This window comes from Grammomys surdaster, unplaced genomic scaffold (assembly GCF_004785775.1).
Source record: "Grammomys surdaster isolate TR1022 unplaced genomic scaffold, NIH_TR_1.0 149637, whole genome shotgun sequence".
Classification (NCBI taxonomy): domain Eukaryota; kingdom Metazoa; phylum Chordata; class Mammalia; order Rodentia; family Muridae; genus Grammomys; species Grammomys surdaster.
Genome location: NW_021622918.1, coordinates 1 through 7,214, shown reverse-complemented (window position 1 = coordinate 7,214; position 7,214 = coordinate 1). Strand labels below are relative to the sequence as shown.

The 7,214-nt window shown below is 40.4% G+C and overlaps 1 pseudogene; it reads right to left on the bottom strand.

The window, feature by feature from the left end:
* Window positions 1-2,219: 2,219 nt before the first annotated feature.
* LOC114615801 lies at window positions 2,220-3,098 on the bottom strand (annotated as a pseudogene).
* Window positions 3,099-7,214: the final 4,116 nt, after the last annotated feature.

The following is a 7,214-nucleotide window of genomic DNA, read 5'->3' as shown; positions in this document are numbered from 1 at the left end:
TGTGTCACCCTCTCCTTTAGCTCCTTCAGTCCTTCCCCTTTTCCTCCATAGGGGTCTCCAACTTCAATCCAATAGTTGGGTGTAAGTATTAGTAAGGTGCCTCAGTCACCTGCTGGTAGGGCCTCTCAGAGGACAGCCATGCTAGACTCCTGTGTATAAGCACAACATAGTATCAGTAATAGTATCAGGTCTTGGTCCTTCCCCACCACCACCACCCCCGCTATGAGATATATCCCAAGTTGGACTAGTCACTAGGACAGCGTCTCCTCAGTCTCTTCTCCATTTTTTGTCACTGCAGTTCTTTTGCATAGGAACAATTCTGGGTCAGAGTTTTTGACTGGGATGGCAACCCCATCCCTCTATCTGATGCCCTTTCTGTTGGAGGTGGACTCCTTGAGTTTGCTCTTCTCACTGTTGGGCATTTTGGCTAAAGTCACCTCCATTAAGTCCTAGGGATCTCTCACATCTCAGGTCTCTGGGACTTTCTAGAGGGTGCATATTTCCAATCATTCTCCTTGCCCTCTGGGCTCCTCTCCTGTTCTACCTCACCCTGCATACCTGATCCTGTTCTCCTTTTCCCCTCCCCATCCCCTTTCCCACCCAGGTCCCTCCTTCCCTCTACCTCCCATGTTTATTTTATTCTCTTTTTCTATGTGGGATTGAAGCATCCTCACTTGGGCCTTCTTTCTGGTTAAACTTCTGACAGTCTGTGGATTGTTTCATGGGTATTCTGTACTTTTTGGTGAATATTCATTTATAAGTGAGTACATACCATGCATGTCCTTTTAGGTCTGAGTTACATCACTCAGGATGTTATTTTCTAGCTCCACCCATTTCCCTGCAAAATTCATGATGTCCTTGTTTTTAATAGCTGAATAATATTCCTTTTTTTTTCTTTTTTTTTTTCTGAAAAGAGCAGCCAGTGCTCTTAAAGGCCGAGCCATTCCCTCCCTGCTCCCATTGCTTTTTTTTAAGATTTATTTATTTATTTATTTATTTATTTATTTCATGCATGTGAGTACACTGTAGCTGTCTTCAGACACACCAGAAGACAGCATCAGATCCCATCACAGATGGTTGAGATTGCTGGGAATTGAACTCAGGACCTTTGGAAGAGCAGTCAGTGCTCTTAACCGCTGAGCCATCTCTCCAGTTCACCCCCCCCGAATAATATTCCATAGTGTAAATGAACCACATTTTCTGTATCCATTCCTCCATTGTGGGACATCTGGGTTGTTTACAGCTTATTTGTTACAAATAAGGCTGCTATGAACATAGTGGAGCACAAGTCCTTGTGGTATGGTGGAACATCTTTTGGATATATAACCAGGAGTGGTATAGTTAGGTTTTCAGGTAGAAATATTCCCAATTTTCTATGGAACCACCAGATTGATTTCCAGAGTGGTTGTACTAATTTGGAATCCCACCAGCAATGGAGAAGTGTTCCTCTTTCTGCCCATCCTTGTCAACATGTGCTGTCACCTGAGGTTTTGATCTTAGCCATTCTGATTGGTGTAAGGTGTAATCTCAGGGAATTTTGATTTGCATTTCCCTATGACTAAAGATGTTAAACATTTCTCTTTTTTTTTCTGCTTTGAAATTTAGAAACCAGTTTGATTTAAGATGTGACATACAATTCCTAAAACATCAACTTTTCAGCAAACTGTGGCTACACAACAATGTGGTAGACTCAAATACAAACACCAGGAAACAAATCACCATCCTTTAACTATTTGAGGAAAGACAGAATGAATGCCTAAGGAACAACAAAGATGAACTTGCAGAGGATGGGCTGCTTACAGATGTCAAGCACCATTTTTTTAAACAAAGCACAAATGCATGGGTTTCGAGGTATATACATCAAATTGAACCTTTGGCACCATGAACCAGGGCATTTCATCACATAGCATTGACACATATTAGAAAACTGTGTAGTGTCAAAGGGATAGAACCACCAGCATTCAAGCAATGTTGTCAACTAGGCAATAAATTGGTCTACCCAATTTCTTCTTTGTCCAATTACTTCATACACTGGTAGCAACTTTGAAATGAGGAAAGGAGCTGGGCATCCTTTTATTTCCTATCTACAACAGAACAGGAAACAAACTGAAACATAAACCCTGTTTTACGTTGGCAGTTTTAAAGAACAACAATTATACAATGAAAGAGCTAAGCAGAAGTATTTACAGATGCCAGACAATAGTGAGTGGTCAGTAGACCTACACAAGGGCTTTGCAATGATAGTCAGCAGAAGACATTTTGTCATCACTGGCAGTAAACACCGAGGCAGAATTCTTTGCCAGATACTTATGGCAATCATGTAGATAACCCAGCAATAATGCCAGGCTTTTCTCATCAAGGGGCATATAGGCCAACATTGATCCAATTCTCACAAATAATCTCAGTAGGTGTGGCACCCCATAGATTTTCGACATAGGCACATTAGGGTGAGCTAGCAGAATCTCAGCATACTGAGGCCTTTCAAACTTGTAGAGCAGCTGAGTGCCCAGCATCACATTGAAATACACTTTTCTCTCTCCCACAACTTCATTAACTGTATACTCCTTACTATCAACAGTTCCCTGTGATTTCTTGCAATTGGCATACTCCTCAAGGATGGCATCTACATTCTTTTTTAGCAGAGAGCGAGAACAGTTGTGTCTGCTTAGTAACCAAGTCCCAGTCGTCCACCAGCCATGGTTTTAATTCTTCAGGGATCTTCACCTTCACCTCCATCCTACTCTTGAATGCCTCCTTGCTCTCCACAGTAGGGTCGGCCCATACCCTTTTCTTCTGAGGGGGCTAGGGGATTTCACTGGTACTGCTACCATCTCTGTTGCCAGGAGTCTTCTGCTTGTTCTTCCTTGTCTTCCGCACAGAACCAGAAGGGGATTCTCAGCAGAGTGAACCCCCCTAAACCCCCATCTTCCTGGGAGGGCTGGATCAAGATTCTCTGGCTGCGAACCAGCTGACTTCTTTCCTGAGTCAACTTCTCTCATCGTACTTCTCTGCGTATTGCTTCGAGTTGGTTTCTTATAGTTGTCTTCTTCAGCAGATTGTTGTCCACGAGTTTGAGAAGCCTGCTTTCTGGAACTCATTCAATACTGTTTTTATTCCAACCAACGATGTTCTTTCTTTAAGTACTTCTTGGCCATTCGAGATTCCTCTGTTGAGAATTCTCTGTTCAGCTCTGTACCCCATTTTTTAACTGGGTTATTTAGGTTGGAGGAGGTTAACTTCCTGAGTTCTTCACATATTTTAGATATTAGCCCTCTATCGGATATAGGGTGAGTGAAAAATTTTCCCCATCTGTAGGTTGCCAATTTGACCTATTGACAGTGTCCATTGTGTTACAGAAGCTTCCCAGTTTCATAAGGTCCTGTTTATTAATTGTTGATCTTAGAGACTGAGCCATTGATTTTCTGTTCAGGAAGTTTTCCCCTGTGCCAATGAGTTTGAAGTTCTTTCCCACTTCCTCTTCTATTTGTTTCAGTGAATATGGTTTTATGTGGAGGTTCTTGATCCACTTGGACTTGAGCTTTGTGCAAGGTGATAAATATGGACCTATTTTCATTCTTTTCCAGGCAGACCTCCAATAGACCAGCATCATTTATTAAAGATGCTTTCCTTTTTCCACTGTATGTTTTTGGCTTCTTTGTCAAAGGTCAAGTGACCATAGGTGTGTGGATTTATTTCTAGGTCTTCAATTCTATTCCATTGATCTACTTCTCTGTCTCTGTATCAACGCCATATGTTCTTCGTCACTATTGCTCTGTAGCAAAGATGGAGGTCAGGGATGGTGATTTCTCTATAAGATCTTTTATTGTTGAAATTTGTTTGGGCTATCTTGGGTTTGTTTTGTTTTGTTTTTCCATATGAAGTTGAGAATTGCTCTTTCCATGTCTGTGAAGAATTGTGTTGGAATTTTGATAGGGATTGCATTGAAATCTGTGAATTGCTTTTGGTACGATGGCCATTTTCACTATGTTAATCCTACTAATCCATAAGCATGGGATATCTTTCCACCTTATGAGGTCTTCTTCAATTTATTTCTTCAGGAATTTGAAGTTATTGTCTTATAGATCTTTCTCTTTCTTGGTAAGTGGCACACCAAAATATTTTATATTATTTGTGGCTACTGTGAAGGGTATTGTTTCCCTAATTTCTTTATCAGCCTGTTTATCATTTATATAAAGGAAGGCTACTAATTTGTTTGAGTTAATTTAATATCCCACCACTTTTCTGAAGTTATTAAATGTAGGAGTTCTCTGGTGGAACTTTGAGGGTCACTAATGTATACTATCCGCAAATAATGATACTTTTGACTTCCTCCTTTCCAAATTTTATCCCCTTAATCTCCTTTTGTTGTCTAATTGCTCTAGCTAGAATTTCAAGTGCTATATTGAATAGACAAGGAGAGAGTGGGCAGCCTTGTCTTGTCCCTGATTTTAGTGGGTTTCCTTCTAGTTTCGCTCCATTTAATTTGATGTTGGCTGTTGGTTTGCTATATATTGCTTTTATTGTGTTTAGATATATACCATGAATTCTTGATCTCTCCAAGACTTTTTAACATGAAGGGAAGTTGTAATTATGAAAGAAGAAAATTATGTTTGGTGTGCCTTTACAATTCATCTTTCCCAATAATTTACAACCCATATCATTCCTCTACCTATATTTACCTTTCTTTCACCCTCCAGCTCTAGGTAGACTATGCTTGAAAAGTTTCTACTTTTTATTCAGCATCATAAACATCCTTCACCTCCAATACTAGACATAAGCATAAGTTGTTGGTCATGGCTGGCTGAGAAACTCCCAAAACATACAGCCTGTTGTGTAGTTGACCATGGTTCCCCACTCACCCCTGAGGTAGAATATACAACACATTTCAGAAACATGGTCCAGAGATCCCTGAGCTGGAACTGACCTATATCCCAAACCATAGATTCTACTGCTGTTGCCCTTGGTTACCTACCCACTTCTGTGCTGAAGACACAGTGCATTTCAGAACCATGTTCCAGAGAACCCTGGAACTCACCTGAATGCCTCCTCTCTGAAAACTAGCTTTCATGGAATCACAAGGCACCATGAAAGCTCACAAAGGAGAGAGGCAAACAACAGACCTATCCATCGATGACACCTATAAGTCACAACAATGACCAGCAAGGAATGATAACCCTATGGGTGCATTTGTGACAAAAATACCTTAGCAATAACCAATGGCTCTCTAGCTAGATTTAATGACCTGCTCAATTAGGAGGGGTACCATGCTTGGTACTGGAAACCTAGCTAACTAATCTTGCTAGTGAAATCATCATTATTGGAAGAAAATCTATAATGGTGGTTTTACTAAACCAACAAAATCTCTATAAATTATTTGTCTTTTCATCAACAGATAAGTGCAGTCTTTACCCTATCAATGAAAATTCTCTTTGCAATAAATGAAGACCACTACAGAAAACCAGAAACAATCAAAATGCAGAGTTGTGGTGCCCATCCCCAATGAATATATCTACAAAACACTTCAATATCTAAGGCTCTGGTGATGTTATAGAAAAGGAGACAGAAAGATTGTAAGAGGCACAGGATCAAGGCCTTTGATGTGAGATTATGTCTCCTAGTAATATCAAAAACTACAGCATAAAATTTGCTCAATACAACCACCCAACTGTGAGCTAAATGAGGAGGACACCAATAAACACATTGAACTTTACAGGAAAGTTCTCACACAAGGCTTCAACCCTACACAAAGAACTACAGGCAACTGAGTAAAGTTGGGATTCGGAGATGTGGCTCTCCCCAGGGAAGGGCACACCAATTGATTGACCAGTGTCAAAAAGTCAGCTCTGAAAATATACAAACAAGTAACATCATATTGACTTAACAAGGTATATTTAGGAATATATATGGATATACAAATAAATACATCCGTGTACTAACAACTGATGGAAAAGAGGCCATGAATATGAAGTAGAGTGGGGAGAGGTATATGGAAGGGCTTGGAGGGAGGAAAGGGAAGGAGAAATGTTGTAATCACAATAAAATAACTTGAAATAACTACCACAAAAAGAAATTTGCATAAAGGAGAAAAATATTCTTTGAGAATCACTGTGGATCCACTTAATCTGAGAACCATGATGTTGTCACTCATCAAAATGACACTGAAATTACTCAGAGGTCAAGTTTTTCAGTTTGCTTCTGTGTTGCTGTGATAAAACATTGGGCAAAACAAACCTGAGGAGGAATGTGGTCACTACATCTTACAGGTTACAATCTACCAGGGCAACAGCTCAAGGAAAGGACTCAGAGTGCAGAACTGACTGGGGAAATGTGAAGAATGCTGCTTACTGTCTTCATTTATATGGTTTGCTAACCTGCTTTCTTATAGAACCCAGGTTGTATACCATCTCCAGAGAGCTAGGTCATTCTACATCAGTCATTATCCAAGAAAATGCCCCACAGGCCAATCTGATGGAGGTAATTCCTCAACTGAGGTTCTTTCTTCCAAGCTGAAACTAATTTGGATCAAGTTGACCAAAACTAGCAGATCCAGGAAGAAAATTCTTGAAACTTGAAGATTTCTTTTTGAATTCTAAACTGTATCTTTAGTATAGGATAACTCATTTCTTTGATTTAGGACCAACTTTAATAGCTAGTGTAGGCTGGGGAGATGGTTCTGTTGGTAATGTTCACACAGCGCAAAAGTAAAGAATGATTCTGAGTCCCATCTCCAGCACCCACATTAAAAATTATAATAAGCAGCTGAAGATTGTAAAACCAGTGTTGAAGAAGTGAAGACAGGAACCTTGGAGATGGCTAGCCAAAATGCCTAGGACACTTGGAGAATCTCAAGCCAAAGAGAGAATCTGTCCCAAAACACATGGTAGACAGCTTGTTTTAGGGTTACTATTGCCATGATGAAACACCATGACCAAAACCTACTTGGGGAAGGAAGAGTTTATTTCACTCACAGGTCCATAAAACAGTTCATCAAAAGCAGTGAAGACAGGAACTCAAGCAAGGCAGAACCTGGAGGAAGAAGTTGACGCAAAGGCTATGGGGAGCAGGGTGCTACTTACTGGCTTGTTCCCCCATGGCGTGCTCAGTCTGCTTTGTTATACAATCCAGAACCACTAGTCTATCAGAACCGGAACCCACAATGGGCTGGGCCCTCCCTCATCAACTGCTAATTAAGATTCAGTTCTTCTTAGAAGGAG